Source organism: Borostomias antarcticus, assembly GCF_949987555.1.
Source record: "Borostomias antarcticus genome assembly, chromosome: 9".
Lineage (NCBI taxonomy): Eukaryota > Metazoa > Chordata > Actinopteri > Stomiiformes > Stomiidae > Borostomias > Borostomias antarcticus.
The window spans coordinates 28,872,946-28,884,191 of NC_140242.1; positions in this window are offsets into that span (position 1 = coordinate 28,872,946).

The following is an 11,246-nucleotide window of genomic DNA, read 5'->3' on the forward strand; positions in this document are numbered from 1 at the left end:
ACAGTGCAATTCTATTTGTTAAAAACAGTGTTTTTTATCTCAACTTTTATACAAAGAGGCAGTGCTGGTAATTGTAACACAGACACCAAAATAGATAGTGAGCAATAACATGCTGTGAGTTCATTCCTCATTCCAATAACCTTGTTTGCTAAAAGCCTTGAATGTTCATTTCTGCAGACTCTCATTTATCAAGGAACACATCTCTGTGTGTATCTGTGACAGTTATCGCAAGCATTCTAGGAAGTTAACATTCAGCAGGTGTATTGCTCAGGACCCAAGGCAGTGCATTGTCGACTGTGAAGTTGTTTGGTTCAGTGGTTCTTGAGAAAGCTGCACAAAATCTGTTTTGGCCTGTTCCGAACATGCGGACTAGAAGCCAGAGTGGTTCTCGAGAAGTGCATGTGTATTTGCTATTGTGGGGAAATCTGGGTAACGAGAAAAATATTTTTTGTATTGTGAGTGTGAGTGTACCTTGAACATGACGTTTTTAATGAGGGCTGTTTGGTGTGCAGAACTTTATTTTCTCCTTATCTACAATATTTTGTAATCCAGCACCAAGCTACAGTGGAATGTGTCTTTTTTAAATATTCTCTATGAAACCTGGGTAACGGACATGATAAAGATACTATATTTACTTGGTATGAATATGTATTTTCATTTTCAGCTTCAGAATATGATCGCAAGTAGGTAGCGAATTGCGCTTATGCTAAGCTAACAAAGCTAACTAGCCATCTAACATCCTGTGAGGGCTGGTATAGTGTTGCCATGGCAACGGCGGGAGTGAGAAAGCTGATTATGGGCTGTGAACGTAACTGGGGCCACACCTACTACCGCTCACAGCTAGGTGCTAGCGCCAATTACACTCTCTACATGGCCTAATTCATAATGATTTTCACCTTTTTGCTGACGATTTTACTTTCATTCTCGTATGTTGCAGACACTGTGGGCATCGACATTTTGCTTGGGAAGTCGTACGTCGTAGCTGGTACGTTACACGCCAGTTTGTCACTTGTGGAGCAGATAGAGAGGATATGATAGTGTGGAGTAATTTATTCTCCCTGAAGGGTCAGATTCACTAAGTCTTCTTTCATGCTCCATCTCTATTGTTTAAATTATGAAAGAAAACACTGGATGCCAGATTTCAATAAATCCTAACTGACATTTACCTCAGCACAATGATTCTTAAGGGCACTCTCCTATAATTAAAACACCTTCTGCCTACTGAGTTTTACAGAGGCATGGATGACTCTGCACTATCCAATCACAGTTCTTCTCAACATCCTGACGTTATCAATTAACCAAAAACTTACTAACATACCCCAAATGTACATTTCTGAATCTCCCTGGCTTGCTTACACAATCAACAGTCTCCATGGTGGTGGGGGTGCAAGATTAGTCAGCTGCAGACCTGGCAACAGAAAGAAAATAATATGAAAGATATTTCCATTAGCCTGCCTGGAACAGCACGCAACAAAGTGTGGAGAAAGGTCTGTCTTTGCGAGACTAGCCTACCTGTAACTCTCGGTCACCACATCCACACCATACACCGGAGAGCAATGCACTAATGGATACACAGAACTGGTCTGCCAACATTTTTCAGTCCCAACATCTTTTGTGATGTTATTGGAGTTAGCTAAACAGCTTCTCAATTCACATCATGTAGCCTATCTCAATTCACAACCTAACAGCTTGTGCAAGCACTTACTGTCTAACGTTACGCCTGGCTGTCTAGCTTTGACATCAATCCAACAAGCTACCTGTTTTTTCCTTCCAGTGGCGGGCGTCTGGTAGGTCGTGGCGAGGGGTAAGCCAGAACCAGCGAAGCACCTGCGTGCAGAGACACTAGCTGTGTTCGGAATCGCTCCCTATTCACTATATAGTGCACTATATAGGGCGTCAGCCATTTTGTTTGTAGTGTCCGAATTCTCCACGGAAGTTTTGTTCCCTATATAGTCCACTATTTATTACCCACAATTCACCTTGATTTGCAGGGAACAGTGCATGTACCCTACATTTGAACCCTATATAGGGAATAGGGAGTGAGGGAACGAGGGAGCGATTCAGAACACAGCTACTGTCCACGCGCACTTGCATGTTTTTCCGGGGTCTGCTTTCAAAGCAAGGCCTGATGGGAGGTTTCGATAGTCTGGGGTCTGGCAAAGCCAGGCTAGGTTTCTAGGCACCAGAAGGGCTCTTGAGCAGCGGCAACTAGAAATTACACTACTAGAAATTACACTCCCTTTAGGGCACTGCAAAACAGCGCACTGCAATCACTGAGAAATGACACCCTCTTAGGACACAGCACTCAAGTCAATAGCCTCCTTCACCGCAAGCAAAGTCACGTGCTGTCGGGGCCTGCTTACTGCCTGCCTGACATGTAGATTGCTATTCTTGCACTTTGCCTTCAGCACTAGATTATGCTCTTAGTCATAGTTGTTTTAGAAAAAGAAGATGCACTTGTGAGTTCTGGCAAGTAGCAGTACATTGGCTTTTCCTACGTTAAATGCAATTATTGTTAGTCGCTTTGGATAAAAGCATCTGACTGTAATGTCATGTAATGTATTCAGGTGCATGACTATGGAGTGCTTTGTAAACGAAGAAAATAATCTTAAACTCTATTTTAAAACTGTGTGGTAGCCTACTGTATACACAGGGGTGTTGGTAGCCCCACTGCTTCCCCCACTCTGGTATAAAAGCTCCATTACAAGTAGATGGACTGACGGGAGATTTCCAGGCACCCGAAGGGCCAGTGGGCTTTTTATATGTAAAAAAACATACACTAAAACAACTGCACTCTCGCCCACACACACACACACACACACACACACACACACGCACACACACACGCACGCACACACACACACTAAACCCCATTGCTACGTGAGGCTAACATGTTAATGCTAACCTTAATTAACTTTGAGGTAGGCCTATCGGGATTTCAGGTTCCTTAAATACATGAGAGACATCTTCGTCATTACGTGCCCTCCTTTTCCCCCACGGAAGACAGACCCTTTCTGTTTCAAGAAACCAAGGAAGATGGCCGACCCTCCATTAGTGAGTCAACTGCCCCTCCATTGTGCTATACTGAGAGAACGTCATTGTGTTGGTCATGTTCAATGCTTTGGAGTTGTTGATAAACAAAAGTCGGGTAGTAGGGGTAACATTTAAACCTTTACAAAACACATAAATGGCCGAATATGCATGTTTTTCTGATGTAGGCCTAATTGTTCTAATATGTTTGAACTGTTATAAAATCCCATAAATGGTAAATGGACTGCACTTCAGGGGCGGATCCACCATGGGGGCACGGGGTGGCACCCGCCCCCCCTATGATCTGATTGGCCCCCCCGTGTGCCCCCCCATTCTCATTGGCTTTTAGTGATGTAAATCACTGATTGCTGAGCTGAACGTGCATAGCGCGCGCTGAGCAAGCCTTCTCTTAAAAAAAAAAAGCCTTCTCTACTTTTGTTTTGAATGTAGAGAAAAAAAGTATTTTCCCTCGCAGAGGAGTCCGTTGGACTTGGATCGAGTCATCGAGGCAATGCAATGGTAACATTACCGGGTGGGACATTTTACTTTTTGAGGTAAGAACATTAGCAGATATTTGCTAATTTCTACTGTGGTAGAATTATTTTGGTTTCGTTTGTATGGGGAAATGTCATCAATTGGACAAACGTAGGTTACGTTTTCATGTGGTTAACGTTAACAGTTAGTCAGCTTAGCTTGCATGTGCGTGGTCTGGTGTTCAGTTTTAAAGCTAACAGCTAGCCCGTCCGTTTTTGTTTGATTTAAATGTAAGAAAAATGATACTTTTCATTGTGTAAAGTATGTTTGTACTAGACTAGAGTACTTTGGATAATGCATTGTGGTTACAGATGTGGGAACATAAGAATGTAACTTGACCCGCGGTATTCTAACAGGCGCTTTACGTCATTCCGCACCACCGCTCGCCTGCCCATAGGGGCGCAGTAATACCACTCATTGACCCATTGCTGGCTCGCACATTAGATTAGCCTACCGTTCTCAAACTCCTTGTTGTCTGTCTGGTTGTAATTTAATTATTACGAACAAAGCCTATCTATTTATAGTTTCTATCTCTGTAACTGTCGCCGGGTCTATATCTGTTAACTGTCGGGACAAGTAGAAGTTTAATACATTAGGCTGAGTGTTCTCATATGGAACATGGCATCACGACGAGTAAGATGGCTAACGGAGATGACCAGAGATGTGTTTGAAATGGTTCACTCACTCCCTATTCCCTATTACCATGGATGTATTGAGTGCGACTCATAGTGAACTACATGGGGAATGATTTAACAGTTTTGGGACACATGGAATGTAACTGCGTAAGATATTCATGACTCAAACAAGCAGACGCGCCGATCACTGATGGCAGCAGGTTGAAATATCAGGTAGTAGCCTAGGCTATTCAGGTTCCATGTTTAGTTGAATGATAAATCCCATATAAATGGTTGGAATTCTAATGATGTGCAAGTGTGATTTTGTCAACTTAATGCTGTCTGCTAATAGCAGGCTGTGAAGCTGCACGATGAGACCGTGATAGCACGTTAGCTCACGACAGCAGCTTCCATAATATTAACGGTAGCTGTCGGTGGCTAAAAAGCAGATAGATAACTTTACAACGTTGATTCCTGTAGCTATTTTGATGCTATAAGTTCAACTTCTGTTTCTCGGGCAGGAACGGAGACGAACTCGCATTAGCAGCAAAGCAGCTAGAGGAATGATCGCGCGGTCTCTTTAGCCCTGAGACCATCAGGCAGGCAGCAGGAGGTCGTTGAAGGCTTTATATATTATTATGATATTATGTCTAATAATACATTCGTTGAAAGTACACAGGCTGATCTACTATACGGAATTGGACCGAGGAGTGTTCTCATATGGAACTAGGCTGCGCGCCCGCCCGCGACAAGAGCTGAATTGTAGTCAGCTTGCCCCGCTGCGCGCAGGACGCGTGCGTCCCCCGCTCCGAGCAGAACGCAGGCGGAATGTCGCTCCCCGTCTGAAACGGCCTTGACTCCTGGAATCCCAAGGTCTTTCATATTGAAATTATCTTGATGGCCTGGGAAGAGACGTGTTAAGGGAGTGCATCAGTCGTGAGCCTTGACAGTAGGCTACCAGCCTGCGCTGCGCTCAGAACAAAGTTGGATGAATGGATGGACTTTTTGGAATCCTGCAAAAATGTTTATTGCGCTCTAAAATCATGAAAGCATAAATGTAAAAATGCAGCAACAGAAGTAGTCTAGATGAGATGGTGGTTTAAATGAATGGCAACACATAAATTCAATGGCCGGTCATGGCAAAGCACCCGCTAACGCAGGCTCACGATCCAGGGCTAGGAAACCGGTTCCTCCAGTTTATTTGAATATAAAAGAATTTGGGGGGGTGGGGGGTTACAATAGTCTAGTCCAGGTTCGCTGGAGGACCTGTATTTTCAGTGTTTGCTGGTAGCGGACTGCATCGATCAATGCAATGACTCTTCAGTTTTACCCTTTTCATCAATAAAACATCATTTTTACAACCATGTCTCATTGATTGGGAAGGCATTTAGAGCTGCCGGTCTATTAGCCTACATTCGGACTCAGAGGATGACATAACTGTTTATTGAGAAACAATTGGCTATATAAAGAAATACCACAATGCATGTAGTCTAGATATATTACATTATGGTTATACACTTTATGGTAGACTGCCCGCTCGCTAAGCAGGCTAGTGTTACACATTAGAAAAATGTTTTTTTTTATATAGACCTAGAAGGAATCATTTCCTATTTTAATACAATTCAAATTCTGCTTAGAGGGAATTATTTTCAACGGACATTATGACCTGAGCATAATTAATAATTATCTAAGTTAATATAGGCCTATGAGAACGCAACGCTTTTTACGATAGGCTAGGCCTATACGTCTTGTGATTGTACTGTAGCCTAGGCTACAACTTAAGGCTTGCCCTATTGAATTCATTTTATAGGCTACTCATTATTATCGAATTATCTAGTTGATATATGAATAAAACAATAAGCCGTTTTAATGGCTATGGGCTACTAGTTGTAGCTATATGATGCGCTCTGCTCTTACGCACGGTTGAGGCGGCAGCTCAAATACACAGCCAACTGGAGATGTCGCGTCTGGGGAGGCTCTGCGTCTCTCCACCAGTCCCCAGCGAGTCCAAGCTATTCCCAATGAATAATACTTAGGCCTATTTATAATAGCCTACATAGCGCAAAACTGTTCATATAATAGGCTGTAGCCAGCGCGAAACTGCGCATTCCCTATAGCCGTTCATTGAACAGCTGGCGGCCGGTAGGCTATAAATAAATAAAAACATACACGATATTTTGTTATTTGAATGATCTTGAATATATATATTCAAGATCATTCAAATAACAACATATTGTGTATGTTTTTTTCATTTATAATTTAACAATAGGGGGTGCAACAGAACACAATTTTAGGGAAAGTCATTGACAGGCGGACTTCAATGTTTTATTAAAATATAGTTATGTGCAAATGAAAACCCACAATCGTCCTATGGACCTTACCCCGATTTTGGAAATCAGATAAAGGCGTTCACAAGACCATTTCAATAATCGCATTATTACAATTATCGGTTGATGTCTCACTGTCAAACCTGCCGCTATGCACAAGATAGTTAATGTCCGGATATGATTGGCAATGAGTGATCTTTACTCATGGCGACTATTTCAATTTTGTATGGATCCACAAGTCGATCAAGCTTATTTTTTCTTTGTATCGTGCTGAAGCCATATAGCCTACTGCGCTCAGACTTGGCTACATTATGCCCTGTCTTCAAATTTACTTCCGGGGTTTACGAGTAGCCTAACAGTTGAATGCGTTCCAGAAACAAAACGCAAAACCCTCACGTTCACCACATCTTTACTAACAAATATATTTACAATACTGTTATTTTGCGCATTTGACCAAACAGCCACCACGTCTTGACCCGACGTCAGTTGCCGAGATAGATAGGCTACTGTAGGCCTAGATATATTATAGGTGTTCGTAATAATTAAATTACATCGAGGTGGATAAAACATGTGTTTGAGAACAAGGTAATAATAACAATTAAACGTTATTTGTATAGCCCCTTTCATACAGATACCTTCAGCTCAAAGTGCTTTACAACAGAGCATTTAAATTAAAGAATGTGAAATTTAATGATGCTTCATTCGTAGACTATAGGAGAAAAACAGAGCCCAGCCTGCTAAATCTACTCAAAGACGCCACCTGGCGGTAGTGCATCACTAAAACGAAATAACACCCGTCTGAAATCCCACGAGATTTCCAACGGGATTTCCCTGCCAAATACCGCGACGTGAAATGCTGCAGCAAGTTACATTCTTATGTTCCCACATCTGTACCTCTTGCTGTGGTTCAAATGCATTTGGCTAACGTTAGCTAACGCTAACGCTAACATCAGCTAACGCTAACGTTAGCTGCTAGATAGGAACAGCTGCCGCCATGATGCATCTTGGCTATGTGTGTATGTGTAATGTCTATTACAGGTGAGCATTGTATGAAAACGAAACTGTATGTTGGAAATGACTAACGTTACTTAGAGGAGTGTTTAGCTAGAGTAGCCTATTATGTTGCCATGCAAGAGCAAGCTAATGCTAACGTAAGCTAGCCAGCTATACCGTAGCGCCTCAGCCCGCCTGTACCGTCTAGCCGAATTATATTGCAAACAGTATTCAGAATATTGATGTATGAATGTGTGTGTGACAGAGAGAGGGTAATAAAAGAATGGTTTGTGTGCATGCATGTTCTCAGGGAAACAAGATGAAACGACCAGCAGCAGGGACTTCAGCAGACATAGCCGCCTTTTTTGGCAAGAGGCAGGCAAAAAACAGGGACAGTCAGAGTGCAGGTCAGGCAGCAGAGAGTACCCCCAGAGATGGTGATCAGCAGCCTGAATGCAGCCAGGGACGAGCAGGTGTGGCAGAAATTCAAAGTGCCACAAGAGATGATCAGCAGCCTGAATGCAGCCAGAGACCGGCAGGTATGGCAGAAACTCAGATCAGCACCAATGATGGCCAATTTCAGCATGAACCATACAGATTAGTTTCCACAGACTCATTTTGAAACTGAATGTTTTCCAGACATTTCTCAGACCAGAGCTGCGGGCCCTGCTCAACCTATCCTGAAGAACTACCCTGGAACTCAGTCAGAAAGGGGAGGACAAGATCCTTCAATGCCTCCTGGTTCAAAGACTTCACCTGGGTTGAGTACGCTCCGAGCAAGGACAACGCACATTGTTTTCTATGCAGGCATTTTTCACTGCCTTATGCTCCCGAGACAATATTCTCCTCAGGCACTGGTTTTTCAAACTGGAAAAAGGCCATGTATACAGATGGCGGATTCCAAATGCATGCAAAGTCAGAGCACCATGTTAATGCCATGATGGCATGGGCAGAGTATAAAAAAGGTGTGGAAAATGATACATCTTTGCTCCAGGTACTGGATAACCAATACAATAAAAAAGTTGAAGAAAATCGAGAGTACATTAAGACTGTTGCTGATGTCCTGCGGTGTACAGCCACCCAAAACATAGCGCAGCGTGGCCACTGAGAGTCAGAGGACTCGGGCAACAGAGGAAACTTTTTGGCCATTATGGAACTCATTGCCAAACATGATCCATTAGTAAAAGAGAAAATAAAGCATGGCAATGCCAAATACACAAGTCATAACATTCAAAATTAGATTTTGGAAGTGCTGGCTGAGATGGTTAGGAAGGACATTGCTGAAGAGGTGAAACAAAGTGGGGCATTTAGCGTCCTAGCTGACGAGACAAAAGACCTCAAAAAACAAGAACAAATTTCATTAGTACTCAGATACTATTACCAGGGAACAGTGCATGAAAGTTTCATGCATTTTGAACAAGCTGAAAAGCTTGATGCTGCTGGGCTTACAGAAAAGATAGTGAATAGCCTCCAAAAGTATGGGTTGGAATATAGAGAGCAGCTAGTTGGGCAAGGCTACGATGGAGCGTCGGTGATGAGCGGCAGACACACTGGTGTGTCTGCAAGGGTTCAGTCAGAGGCTAAGCATGCTTTTTATGTGCACTGCAACGCACATTGCCTTAATTTGGTAATTGTGGACACAGTGAAAGCAGTGCCAGAGGCATCATGTTTTTTTTCTTTGTTGCAGCGCCTTTACACATTTCTCTCAGGGTCTTATGTACACCAAAAGTGGCAGGACATACAGCAAGAAATGACCCAGGGTCAGCCGCCGCGAGAGTTGCCCAAACTTAGTGATGTTAGATGGGCTTGCAGGTTTTTTGCCTGTCGAAACCTGATGGACCGGCTTCCAGCTGTTCTCTGTGTCCTCCAGGAGATTGATGAGGAGAACAGTGGAGACAGAAGTGTAGAGGCACGTGGGCTGTATGGGCAGATAGACCTAAACTTCATTGGCCTTTTGGCAACTTTTCGGAGGATACTGGGAGACACAAAGTTTCTTTCTGATATGCTGCAATCCTTGTCATTGGATTTAGCCAGGGCAGTTGACCTCATAGAGTCACTACAGGACACATTTGTAGAGTACAGAGAAGAAGCCTTTTTTGGGGAGCTGTGGACTGAAGTGTTGGACATTGCTCGCCAGTGCAACATTAGCACAGAGAGGGTTTCCAAAAGGCAGCCAAAGATGAGCTCTGCTCTTTGTGGATCTGTTGTCACATCCACTATTGGTCAGCGACAGCTAGACAGAGATCAAGACGAGGAGTATTTTCGTAGGACTGTTTTCTATCCTATCTTAGACACCGTGAATGCTGAGCTTACGAGGCGGTTTTCCAAAACCAACTGTGATATCATGAAAGGAATTCAAGCACTCAACCCCAAAAGTGAGACCTTTTTGGACGAGACAACTCTGTTTTTGTTAGGAAAGGCTTACAACTCAAATTGTCTCAAACACAACCTTGATGATCTGAAGCATGAGCTACATCAAGCCAAACGGGTCTTGGAGAGGAAGAAGGTGGCTGGAATGGCGGATCTAACCAATATGCTTGAGTTTACAGTATTCCTGGAGCCATTCGGTGAGGTCTTCCATGAACTGTTCAGACTGTGCAAAGTTGCCATGGCCCTACCTGTAAGCACAGCTACTTGTGAACGCAGCTTTTCTAGGTTGAGATTAATAAAAAACCATTTGCGCACCACCATGAACAATGCTAGACTCAGTGACCTTGGGGTGCTAAGTGTGGAGTCCAAGAGAGCCAAGGCCTTGGACATGGATCTGTTTGTAAAGTTGTTTAGTAGTCGACACAGAAATCGCAAAATACAGTTGTTTTGAATTCTGTGTCTGTGTAGGAGACCAAGGAATCTGGACACAATCTGAGACACACACACACACACACACACACACACACACCACACATAGACCTCTTACTAAGTTAATGTCTACACACACACACCAATCAAAATATTTCTTATGATATTGTTCTAATGATAATTATATTGATCTACTGACATGTATATAGTTGGACAAACATTTAATAAACATCGCAATGTGTGAAAATTGTTTCTATTGTTCTAATGATAATTATATTGATCTACTTACATGTATATAGTAGGACAAACATTTAATAAACATCGCAATGTGTTAAAATTGACTGCTGTAATGTTATTCTTGTCAAATGCATTGCACCTATTTAGTCTGTTTTAGGCTACTGATGGTGAGTTAACATGAGAAAGATGATGAGTGTCATTTAAAGAAGTGGACATCAGAATTTTAATGCTGACAAAACGAAAAGGTCATGAAGCATGTTCCTTCCTTACCAGGTAAATAATTTAACTAAGAAATACATGAAGACATACCTTTCTTAATTGTACAGTTACAGTGTAATTGTTTCCACTTTGTCATCTTAATTTTGAGAGAGGTTGATAGAGGCCTTCATTTTTATGTGAAAATGGGGAATTTTGAAATCATCATCTGATGTTATTGTAGTTTAAAACCCTATTTATGCTTCTTTTTTTTCTTTTTTTTTAAGTGCCCAAAATTTTTGCCACGCTCGCATTGGTGCCACCCCTACTTCACAGTGGGTCCCCCCTGTGCCCCCCCCTCCTGAAAAAACTGGATCCGCCCCTGCTGCACTTATATAGCGCTTTTCCACCTTAGCGGCACTCAAAGCGCTTTACAATGGCCTCTCATTCACCCATTCACACACCAATGGCGGTAGCCATGTAAGGTGCTAACCTGCTCATTGGGAGCAATTTGGGG